Source organism: Ciconia boyciana, unplaced genomic scaffold, assembly GCF_034638445.1.
Source record: "Ciconia boyciana unplaced genomic scaffold, ASM3463844v1 HiC_scaffold_97, whole genome shotgun sequence".
NCBI lineage: Eukaryota > Metazoa > Chordata > Aves > Ciconiiformes > Ciconiidae > Ciconia > Ciconia boyciana.
In genome coordinates this window covers 1-10838 of record NW_027328465.1, presented here as the reverse complement: position 1 = coordinate 10838, position 10838 = coordinate 1, and the positions used below count along the sequence as shown (strand labels likewise).

At 50.5% G+C, this 10838-nt stretch overlaps 1 long non-coding RNA gene across 1 annotated transcript; it reads right to left on the bottom strand.

Annotated features, from left to right (window-relative positions):
• Positions 1 to 9168: 9168 nt before the first annotated feature.
• LOC140646001 (uncharacterized) lies at positions 9169 to 10779 on the bottom strand. Its single transcript, XR_012040238.1, has 3 exons — positions 10582 to 10779; positions 9648 to 9800; positions 9169 to 9210 (listed from the first exon to the last, which is right to left on the bottom strand). It is a non-coding gene; the product is annotated as an uncharacterized lncRNA (long non-coding RNA).
• Positions 10780 to 10838: the final 59 nt, after the last annotated feature.

Here is a 10838-nt window from a genome sequence, read left to right as displayed (position 1 = left end):
CTGCCAAATTTTGCCCTTCCCCTGCCCTCACTGCTGACAATAACTACACACAGTAGCAGGTAAGGCTCAAGAGGTACTTGTCCAAGTTGAACTGACTTACCGCAAGTTAAGCAGAAAAACCAGCAAAAGCATCAGAGACTGGGACATTCTCTTGCTTCCAAGACAGGACAGATCATGCCTCTAGGAAAAGGGAGACAGGCAAGTGCTACTCCAACAATTAACTAATTAGCAAGCTAGTTCAGCAAATACCATCAACGTTTTGTGCACAGAGAAAAAGACGTGTTTTTTAATAGTTAAAATATCATAGAATCACAGAATGGTTTGGGTTGGAAGGCACCTTAAAGATCATCTAGTTCCAACCCCCCTGCCATGGGCAGAGACACCTGCCACCAAACCAGGTTGCTCAAAGCCCCATCTAACCTGGCCTTGAACACTTCAGGGATGGGGCATCCACAACTTCTCTGGGCAACCTGTTCCAGTGCCTCACCACCCTCATAGTTAAGAACGTCTTCCTTACATCTCATCTAAATCTACCCTCTTTCAGTTTAAAGCCATTACCCCATGTCCTGTCACTACATGCACTTGTAAAGAGCCCCTCTCCAGCTTGCTTGTAGAGCCCCTGCAGGTACTGGAAGGCTGCTATAAGGTCTCCCCGGCGCCTTCTCTTCTCCAGGCTGAACAACCCCAACTCTCTCAGCCTGTCTTCATAGGAGAGGTGCTCCAGCCCTCTGATCATCTTCGTGGCCCTCCTCTGGACTCCCTCCAACAGGCCCATGTCCTTCTTCAGTTGGAGGCCCCAGAGCTGGACACAGTACTTCAGGTGGGGTCTCCCGAGAGCGGAGCAGAGGGGGAGAATCACCTCCCTCGACTGCTGGTCACGCTTCTTTTGATGCGGCCCAGGAGACGGTTGGCTTTCTGGGCTGCGAGTGCACGTTGCCGGGTCACGTTGAGTTTCTCATCAACCAACACCCCCAAGCCCTTCTCCTCAGGGCTGCTCTCAATCCATTCTCCACCCAGCCTGTAGTTGTGCTTGGGATTGCCCCACATCAATGGAAGCTACTGGCTGGTTACAGCCGTGAGCTTCATACAGCCTCACATACTTAGGGGTTTATCAGAATTAGTAGTTTCGGGTTCTTTCATCTCCTCCAAACACTTGGGAAAGCCATTTTTCACCAAAGTCTTTGGCAATTTTCTCCTAAGAATAAAAGCAACCACTGGCAACGACCAACAAGTAATCCAAGATTTGAGCAAGATTAAGCCAGCCCTTTTCTGGCTACACAGACAAAATTCTGGAGCTGGGCTGCACTTGGTTCTTTCTCTCCACAAGCAACGGTGCACACTTTTGCTAACACATACTTGTCATAAATAACGCAGTCTCCTGACCAAAGGCCCCAAGCGCTCTCACACCTATAATATTAGGAAAACTGGCCAAAGACCACAGACTCGCAGATTTAGGTTTCAACTCCACCAATGGCAGAAAAAGGAATAAACCATCCTCTCCTCTATGATATAGTCATCACACCAATACCGCAAGGTAAAAAAAAAAAAGACCCTCACGCCCACCCCAAATCAAATCAAGAAGCACTCATGCTTTTAGGCTCTAGGCTTAAGCAATGGCATAAGAAAAACCAGAACAGGTGGAGGGAAAAAAAAGGGCCAGGGAGCAGCACAAAGGGTCAGAGAGAGTCAGAGATGAACAGGAAGGAGGACAGGCACCGTGAGATACAGAATGAAACAAACCAGTGACAGTCAGCAAGACAAAGGGATAGAGACAGAAAGAGAAGGAAAGAGAGAGCTAGGAAGGCACGGACACAGAGTGGCACATACAGGAGCAGAGAGGAAGAGAACACCAGGGAACAGGCCAGAGCACTTGTGGGGAAAAGAGAGAGAGATGCAAATCACAACAAAGAGATGGAAAAGGAAAACAGCGATGGGTGCAGGACAGAGACAAGGGGATGGGAAAAAAACAAAGAGGGAGAGGGAGCAGGACGCAAGAATAGGGAGAAGAGGAGACATCTAGGGAAGCAAAAAGAAATTTGTTGCAGCGTGGGAAAGAGAAGGGGCCAGGGGAGAGGCAGGGGTGCACAAGAGGGGAGACAGGGTCCCAAGGGCCCAGGACTCACCACAGCTCTTGCTCTCAGCGCTGCCAGAAGAATTTGCCAGTTCAGGCACTTCTTTCTCTTCCCTCCTCCCTTCCTCTTCTGTCACTCCGGTTGCTTGGCTGTCCTCCACCTAAGAAAATACATGAGTGTCCTACAGCTCTTATAAGACGAGGCTTCCTAGACACATAGCCTCGCTCGCTCACGCACTACGCGGCCATACCTCGCTTTGGGTTATGCATACAGACCCTGCGGTGCACGCTGGAGGCCTGGCATGCTGCAGACTACGAGGAGGGATCTTCCTCACCCAGAGAGGCAGGCTCTCTCTTGCCTGCAGTGGGAGGCAGCTGCCGGCCGGCCTTCCATTTCTTCTTCTTTACCCTTCTCTGGCCTCTCCAGCTTCAGCAGCTCCTGTCCACAGCCAGCAAGCACTCCGCCCGTCCCTTTTCGCCCCCACACCGCGAGGAGAGCCAGGCCAGGCACAGACAACCCACGCAAGCCTGAGGCGGGTGCCATCACCGGCAGCCCCAGGGGAGGAAGGGACAACCGTGTCCTCAGTGCAGCCTCTGGGAGAGAGAAAGAAGCAGCAGCAGCCACCGTTATTACCGCAGATCGCCCCTGGCTGAAGCCTCTCCTTCTGCAGGGGCTTCTGGAGACGCCGCCCCTTCCCGCACCACTGCTAACGGCACCCACATTAAGGGATAGTCCAGCGCATTCAAGGGCCAGCTCACTGCCTTCCCAACAGGGCTTGGGGGCAGCCTGGGGCTACGGGACAGGCTTCAGGGGAGGTGCTGGAAGCTTGGAAGCTGACCATCCCGCCACCCCCAAGCAGCCAGGAGACAGCCCCGCACCCACCAAAGGGGCTCGCTCACCTCACCAGTGGCCCCGGCCCTCATTCGCCACTGGGGCCTGCGACCAGAGCACCGCCACGCTGCTCCCAGGCACAGCGCATGCACTGCCACCGAGAGCACGCCAGAGGGTCCACGGCCCCATACAGCGGCGAGCACGGTATAGCGCACTAGCGCAGCAGTCCCGACTGTTAATTTAATTTTTGTCACACTGTTACCCCACAAGCGTGAGGTCGCTTCCCAGCGGGCGAGACACCAATATACACCCAGGGCAGAGGTATTTTTATTTCATGTCTGTGCAGAGATGGGTGCTAGGTGGTAGCTCCACAAAGCTAGCACAGAGTTCGGTCATACAAGTACAGTATTTAGACAGTCTAGCTATGCATAAGTAATCACACAAAGCAGTTTTCTATCGGTTTACATTTCTCTTATTTCAACTTCAAGCTACAGAGCTACTTTAACATGCTGCGCATGCTGAGCGGTGAGGATTGCTGGACACAATGAGGTCCTCGGGAGGGGATCTGAACAGAGTAGAGATGTCCTCAGGGGACCGGGGACCGAACAGAGGCATCCGACATGGTGGAGGGAAGGCAAGAGTGCTCTGAGGGAAAATGAAAACCTGAGGAAGCGTTGTCTCTGAAGAAGAAAGATACAAAGCCCGCTGCAGAACTAAAGGATGGCCATGGACCACAAGGGCGCTGGCAGGAAGCGTCAAGACAGAAACAGAGGGGTGCCGAGATGGCCAGAGAGACAGAAGGCGGCTTGAGGGCACAAAGGTACTGGGGAGGGGATTTGAACAGAGTACGGAGGTGACGAGGGAGACGCCGACCCACTGGAGGCAAGCGAGATGGAGGAGAGGACAAAGAGACTGCTCTGAGGAAGAGGGAGGAGATGTTCTTACAAAGCGAGAGGGGTACAAGTTACGCTTCAGAAATAACAGCATGCCGAGGAGACCCTCTAATGCCTCAGGATGAATGGAGAGAAGAGAAAAAAATAAAAGACAGAAAGAAAATTTAAGAAGCAACAGGGTGTGTGACAAGACAGACAGAATTAAAAATCCAGGGACAGACAGCTCGATAACAGTCGACACAGAAAGAACATGGAAAAAGCAAAAGGGTACAAGGCAGAGGAGAAAAAATTTAAAAATAGGGAGAGCAAACTAGATAAAAGCAGGCATAGAGAAAAACTGAAAAACAAAGGCCTTAAAGGAAGAAAACAATAAAATAGAGGGACAGCAAACTAAATAAACAAAGACACAGAAACAACATTTAAAAAGCAACAGGGTGTCGTGGTTTAGCCCCAGCCAGCAGCCAAGCACCACGCAGCCTCTCGCTCACTCCCTCCCGGTGGGATGGGGGAGAGAATTGGAAGAGCACAAGAAAACTGGTGGGTTCAGATAAGAACAGTTTCATAATTGGAACATAATAATAGTAATAATAATAATAATGAATTGTAATGAGGAGGAAAACCACAAGAGAGAGAGGAACAAAACCCCAGGGAGGGAAAATAAAAAAGATACAACTGCTCACCACCCGCCGACCAACACCCAAGCCAGTCCCCGAGCAGCGACCGCTACCCCCCGGCCAACTCCCCCCAGTTTCTATACCAGGCACGACATCCTATGGTATGGAATAGCCCTTTGGTCAGTTTGCATCCACTGTCCTGGCTGTGCCCCCTCCCATTTCTTGTGCACCTGCCAGAGCATGGGAAGCTGAAAAAGTCCTTCACTGGTGTAAACACCGCTTAGCAACAGCCAAAACATCAGCGTGTTAGCAATCTTATTCTCATCCTAAAATCCAAAACACAGCACTATAGCAGCTACCTGTAAGAAAATTAACTCTATCCCAGCCAAAACCAGGACACAGGCTATGGCACAGGCTAGCATGAAAGACAAAATAAAGACAGTGAACTGGATACAAGTAGATAGAGAAAAAAATCCAAAAGCAACGTGACACAGGAAAGCCTGGAAATAATAAAAAAATAGGGTTAGACATCTGGGTAACAGTCGACAGAAAAAAATTTTAAAGTCACAATATACAGCATAGGAAAAAATAAACGAGAGAGAAAAAATACATTAAAGTGAACACAGAAAGAAAAAATTGAAAAGCTTTTTCAATTCAAAAGACATTAAGAGAGAAAAAAATTTAAAAATAGCAAAAAACCTAAGTAGATGGCAACATAGAAAGAAAATTTTAAAGGCAACTGGGCACAGCACAGACTAGAACTAATTAAAAAATGAGGACAGCAAACCAGATAAAGATAGACGAGGAAAGACCATTTAAAAGCAACAGGGTACAGGACAGACAGCAAACAATTAAACAGGGAGAGACATCTTGACAAAAGTAGACACAGAATGAAAATTTTAAAAGCAACAGGATACAGGAAAAAATAAAAAAAAGAGAGACAGAAAACAAGGTAAGAGTACACCTAGAAACAACATTTCAAAAAGAGAAGAATTATGAGAGTAAAAAAAAAAAGAAAAATAGGGACAGTTTACTAGAAAAAAGTAGACGGGGTGCAGAGCAGAGGGAGCCACTGAAAAGAGAGACAGGTCACTGCGCAGAGGGAGACCTCGAAATGCCATTTTCCCCAGCAATGCGGAAGAAGGCAGTGCCGGAAGAGTGAAATAAGAGCAGGTGGGGAGCTGGAAAGGGAGAGGCATAGAAAGGAAACGTAGAAGGTGACGGTGTGGAGGGCAGCGCTAGCAGAAGGGCAAAAAGCTTTGGGGAGCCAAACAGCCTGAAAGGGAAACAGAGGCAGGTACAGGCAAGGAGGCAGGCAGAGGTCTGGAGAAGCACGGCAGAGAGGGGCCCGGAGGCACGTGAGGGATGCGCGACTCACCGCAGCTCCTGCCACCGCCGGGAGACCTTCAGCACCCCGGGGCTTCTCTCTCGGCCCCTGCCCCTTCCTCCTCCACAGTGCCGGCTGCCTCGCCCGCCCAGGTGCCCCGATGCTCCTCTCCCAAGAGGCTTCCCAGAGACACGGTGGCTCACGTGTGCGGCCCATGGGGGCACCGAGCTCCCGGCACCACGCGCTGGTGGTGCGCTCTGTCGGGGACAGCTGGGAGGGATCCTTCCCGGCTGCGGGGACCGGCTGCTCCTTGCTGGAGGCAGCTGCCTGGGGAAGCCCCTTCCTTTCACTCCTCAGCCAGCTCCCACAGGCAGGCATGCCTAGGCAGCCCCCTCCCCACATAGAGCCCCTCGGCACAGCAGGGCCAGCCCCATCCTCAGCCCTTTTAAACCCTGGGCCCAGCCCCATCCTCACCTCATGGGTCCCACCTGTGCTGCCCTGGGCCACAGCTGGAGCCCATCGGGAACAGGGGGCCAATTACCCCAACCCTCACAAGCCAGACACAGCCAGCAACCTGGCACCGGCACGGGCAGACACCACCACCGAGCTGGCGCTGCCGTGGGCAGATGCTGCCACCAAGCTGGCACCAGCCTGGCAGACTTTATTGTACAGCCCAAAGCCGAGGTTGGCCTCTAAACAAGAAAACATGTGAAAGCACCCTTACAGGATGCCGGTCCGGTGGTGTCCATGATAGCTCTCACAGCCTCCCATGTAATAGACAGCTCCCCTGTCCGGGACCATGTTTGGCATGTCCCAGGCCCTCCCCGCACCCATGCTGAAAATCAAACAGAACAATTAAGGACTCTGCTTCATCGCCTCAGTCTCCAAAAGAAGCTTCCTTCCTCTGCTGACGGTCGACACGGATATCCTCGTGCTGTTCCTTGAATGCGGCCTGGCCTTGGGTGCCTGTACCACCAAAGGAAGCGAAAAAGATCATGCTCTTGTAACGTGCTCCATCGTCCTCTTGTTCTTCAAGAAAACAAAAGAAAGCTACCTTCCCCATTGCTACGTAACAGAAGTTTGTGCAAGGGACAGCTGAGCCCATCCCCAGAAACTGAAAACTCTGCTATGACCCTGCTTTGCCTTTTGGCGACAGCGCCCGCCATCGGTGTGCCCCAAACAGGCGAGGTCCCGTTCGGGCTGGCATCCGCCACAAACAGGCAACGTCCCCTGCGGGCTGGCGTCCGCCACAAACAGGCGACGTCCCCTGCGGGCTGAACAGAGTCAACTGAACAGAGTCTTCAGAAGAACTTAGTTGTGCATTCAGCTTACAAGTAAATCGCACCCAAGCAATGGTAGGGGGCATGCTGGCATAGAAAGGAATTCATGAGTTCATTTAGTATTTCCAGTGGAACATTCCATAGCTTGTAAAAACAGCCTTCAAGTCTTTTTCCCTGTTGCACCAACAACGCTTATTTTAGTTCTGCTTAAGGGGTCCCCTACAACTACTTACTACAGCATGTGTGGCTCCACTATCAATTAAAAAATCTAGTCTTTCATTCCCCAGCTTGACTGGAACCAGAGGATCGTCTGGGGAAACTTTCATAGATTCCTCCGGCCCCCTTCAGTCCAACCCAATCTCCATCACGACTCCAACGGCTTCTTCTGTCTCTCTTTCCCGAGATGACTCAGACGGCGCGGACAATCTTTTTTCCAACGGCCCTCTCGCTTACGATTTGCACGCCGATTCATTCCCAGGGGAATGTCATAACCATTTCTACTATTATTTCTACGGCCCCTTCCTCGCCCACAAAATTCACCTCGTCTATTTTCTCTCCCTTTTTCTCGGTCTTCTGTCAAGGCAGCCAACAAAGAAGCTTGCGGCGTTACTCGTCCCCGCTTCTCCTTCTCCTCTGTTTCCTCCCGACTATTACGTACCTTATATGCGATTGACAAGAACCGCGAGATTGTCACGCCATCCTCGCCCTCTACCTTTTGTAATCTCTTTCTTATATCTGCTGCCGCTTGACCAACAAACAGCGTGTTCAATAACTGTAAATTGCTATCATCTTCCGGATCGAGATCTGTCCATTTTCGAGCTACTTCACACAATCTCTCAGAGAAGGCTGACGGGGTTTCCTTATCCCCCTGCCTTACTTCAGATAGTTTAGATAAATTCTTAGCCTTTGCACTCCATGTTGAATCCCATACGCACTTAACTTTGGATATTCCTTTACCCTCTGTAATCCCTCACACTTGTGTTTGGATCCCACTCCAGATCCTCTTTTGGGAGGTACATAATGGTATTAGGCACCCCACACACACACACACACATTGTTGGACCAGTCCCTCTCTAGCCTTCTCTAAAATTGTTCTCCTCTCCTCAGGGGTAAACAAATATTCTAGGAGAGCCTGTACATCTCCCCAGTTAGGATTATGAGTCGTGATTAACAGTACTATACATTCCCTCTGGATTGTTTCGATAGAACCTGACTGCCCGTTGCAGTTTAATAAATCAGAAGCAGTAAAAGGTACGCGTACGGACACCGCTCTTCCCTCAGGCCCTAGAGCCTGGCTGAGGGGAGTTTGAACTATCGGTTTCTGTCCCCTTGTTCTTTTAGAGACAGCACTCACAACTCCATTATCGCTTGAGCTATCAGATTCCGGTTGTTTAGGAGGAGCTACCAACAGCTGAATATCCTCTTCCGAATTTTCCGATTCAATACAACGAGGTTTTCCCTTTTTCTCTTTTAACGCATATATTCCAACCTGATGTTTAGAATCCACTAAACCACCTTTCTTCTTAATATCCCAATCGCGTCTTAACGAAAAAAACATATCCACATAAGGCATTTCATCCCATTTTTCCGTTCTCCGACAAAACAACGTTCATTCCGATATAGCGTTATATCTCAAGGATCCATTCTCAGGCCATTTTTCACCATCTTCCAATCGAGATCGTGGCCACCGTTGATTACAATATCGTTTTAGCCCATTCTTAGTGGTGGGATCTCCCCCAAATTTATTGCAATGCTTCAGGATGCATCCTAGAGGAGAGCAAAGGGGTGCCTCCTGGGAAGCAGCAGCGCCCATAGCGGTACCGAAAAACCCAGCATTTCTACACAAACCAGAACGAGGGACGTCTCCCTCTGTTGAACAGGACGGCACGTAGAAACAAACAGAACTATCCTACTGCCACGTATCTTTCCTGGTGCGTCTTATGCAGAGCCCAGAACAGAACAGAGGGTGCCTGCTTCCCGAGAGGTCTTGCCCCTACCCCCCTTTTCTCCTATCCCCCAAAAATACCTCTTTTCACTAGCATTGCACCGTTGTGTCGCTTACCGCCCGACTGCAGGAGAGGAGCTGAAGGAGTCCCCGGTCGACAGGTCGGTGCGCGCCGGAGTCTGCTCAGGCCTCTTCTCCCCGTCAGACGCGGCAAGACGAACCGGGCGAGGCTGTCGGCTCGGTCCCATCTGGGGTGCCAAAACCGTTATCCCACAAGCGTGAGGTCGTTTGCCCGGTGTGCGAGACGCCAATATACACACAGGGCAGAGGTATGTTTATTTCATGTCTGCGCAGAGATGGGCGCTAGGCAGTAGCTCCACAAAGTTAGCACAGAGTTCGGTCGTACAAGTACAGTATTTATCCAGTCTAGCTATGCATATGCATAAGTAATCACACAAAGCAGTTTTCTATCGGTCTACATTTCTCTTATTTCAACTTAAAGCTACAGCGCTGCTTTAACACGCTGCGCACGCTGAGCGGTGAGGGCTCTCTGCTTGGGCCGGGCTCTCCAGCTCGAGGGGTGTGGCTTTTAGGATTATAACGAGGATAGTTTGCGGGAGGGTGCTTCTTATCACGTTCCTACTAGTTGTTTCGGATGGTTCCCAAACCATTTTAATTAGCTTACCTATTTCTTCAGGATGTGCTTCTCTCCCAAGGACAGTAATTCTCGTTTAGACGTTCCGCTTTCCAGCCTGCATCCTCCTTATCGGCTTTACCTAAGCCCTGGCCTTCCACCAGCTCCTGGTAGACGACGCTGTTAGACTACAACACGACCGTTCTTTGACGCCAGTCAGCGGGATCGGAATTAGGAACAGAAAGAACAGGACAAGCTAAACACCCACACGAGCCTCACATCCCTCAGAAATGATTAAAAAACCCCAAACGACCCCCATTTTAGATTGCATTGCCTTAGGGACTGCCTCCTTCAAGTGCCCGGGCGGAGCGGTGGAATCAGTCACAGAATTCACTTGCCTGCCAGGAGACAGCCCTTGTCCTCGCAAGGCAAATTTTTCAAAACAGCGTGCTATTTTCCCATTTTATCAACTACAGCGGGCTTGCCCTACCAGCACGAGTTGAGGACGTTTTCCTGTGGGTTCATTTGACACGACATTAAGTTTTTAGCAGGCGCAAGCGACCAAGCGCGAGATAGAAAGTAAGCCAAGATACCGGCTGCCGTACAAAATTTGTTCAAGATTGTGCCTGCGGGAATCGCACAAAGCCCACGAGGACTGAACAAGTATGTCGGAGGCCCCCCGGCAAACAGTGACGACGTTTCGCGAAGCTCTTTTCCTGTCAAGAAAAGGACCTTTTAGACGGTATCTCTGTTGGAATTCAGGCTGCTTCCTACTCATTCTGGCAAGTTAGCTTTCACTGAGATCTTCAACCACCAAGCAACCTTTGTAATTCTTGCTCTCTGCCTATGGGGAATTTCAGCAAATCAGAACACTACTTCAAGCAAAATTCCGGGTCTGTTTCACGCAAATCAAATATCTAAGCCGTGGACAGGTGTCTGTAGAAAGACGACGACTTTAAAAGATAAAGGGAAGTAGAGTCCTCACTTTTCTGAAATGTCTTCCAGTCGTTCCATCGATTTAGCAGCCCGACCCAGCCGTCGAAATTCCGGAGCAACAGAGAGAGCGGTCGCACGTCCACGCCGTTCTCCCCTAGCCACAGAGCCTTCCGCTTTGCCCATTCCTGCCAACAGCCAGAGCATCGGCGCCGTAGCACCTTCGGAATAACGCACCTCCCACAGCTACGCACCTTTACAAAAGAACCGAGCAGTCTGTAAACAAACATTGCAACGGTTGCGGTAAGG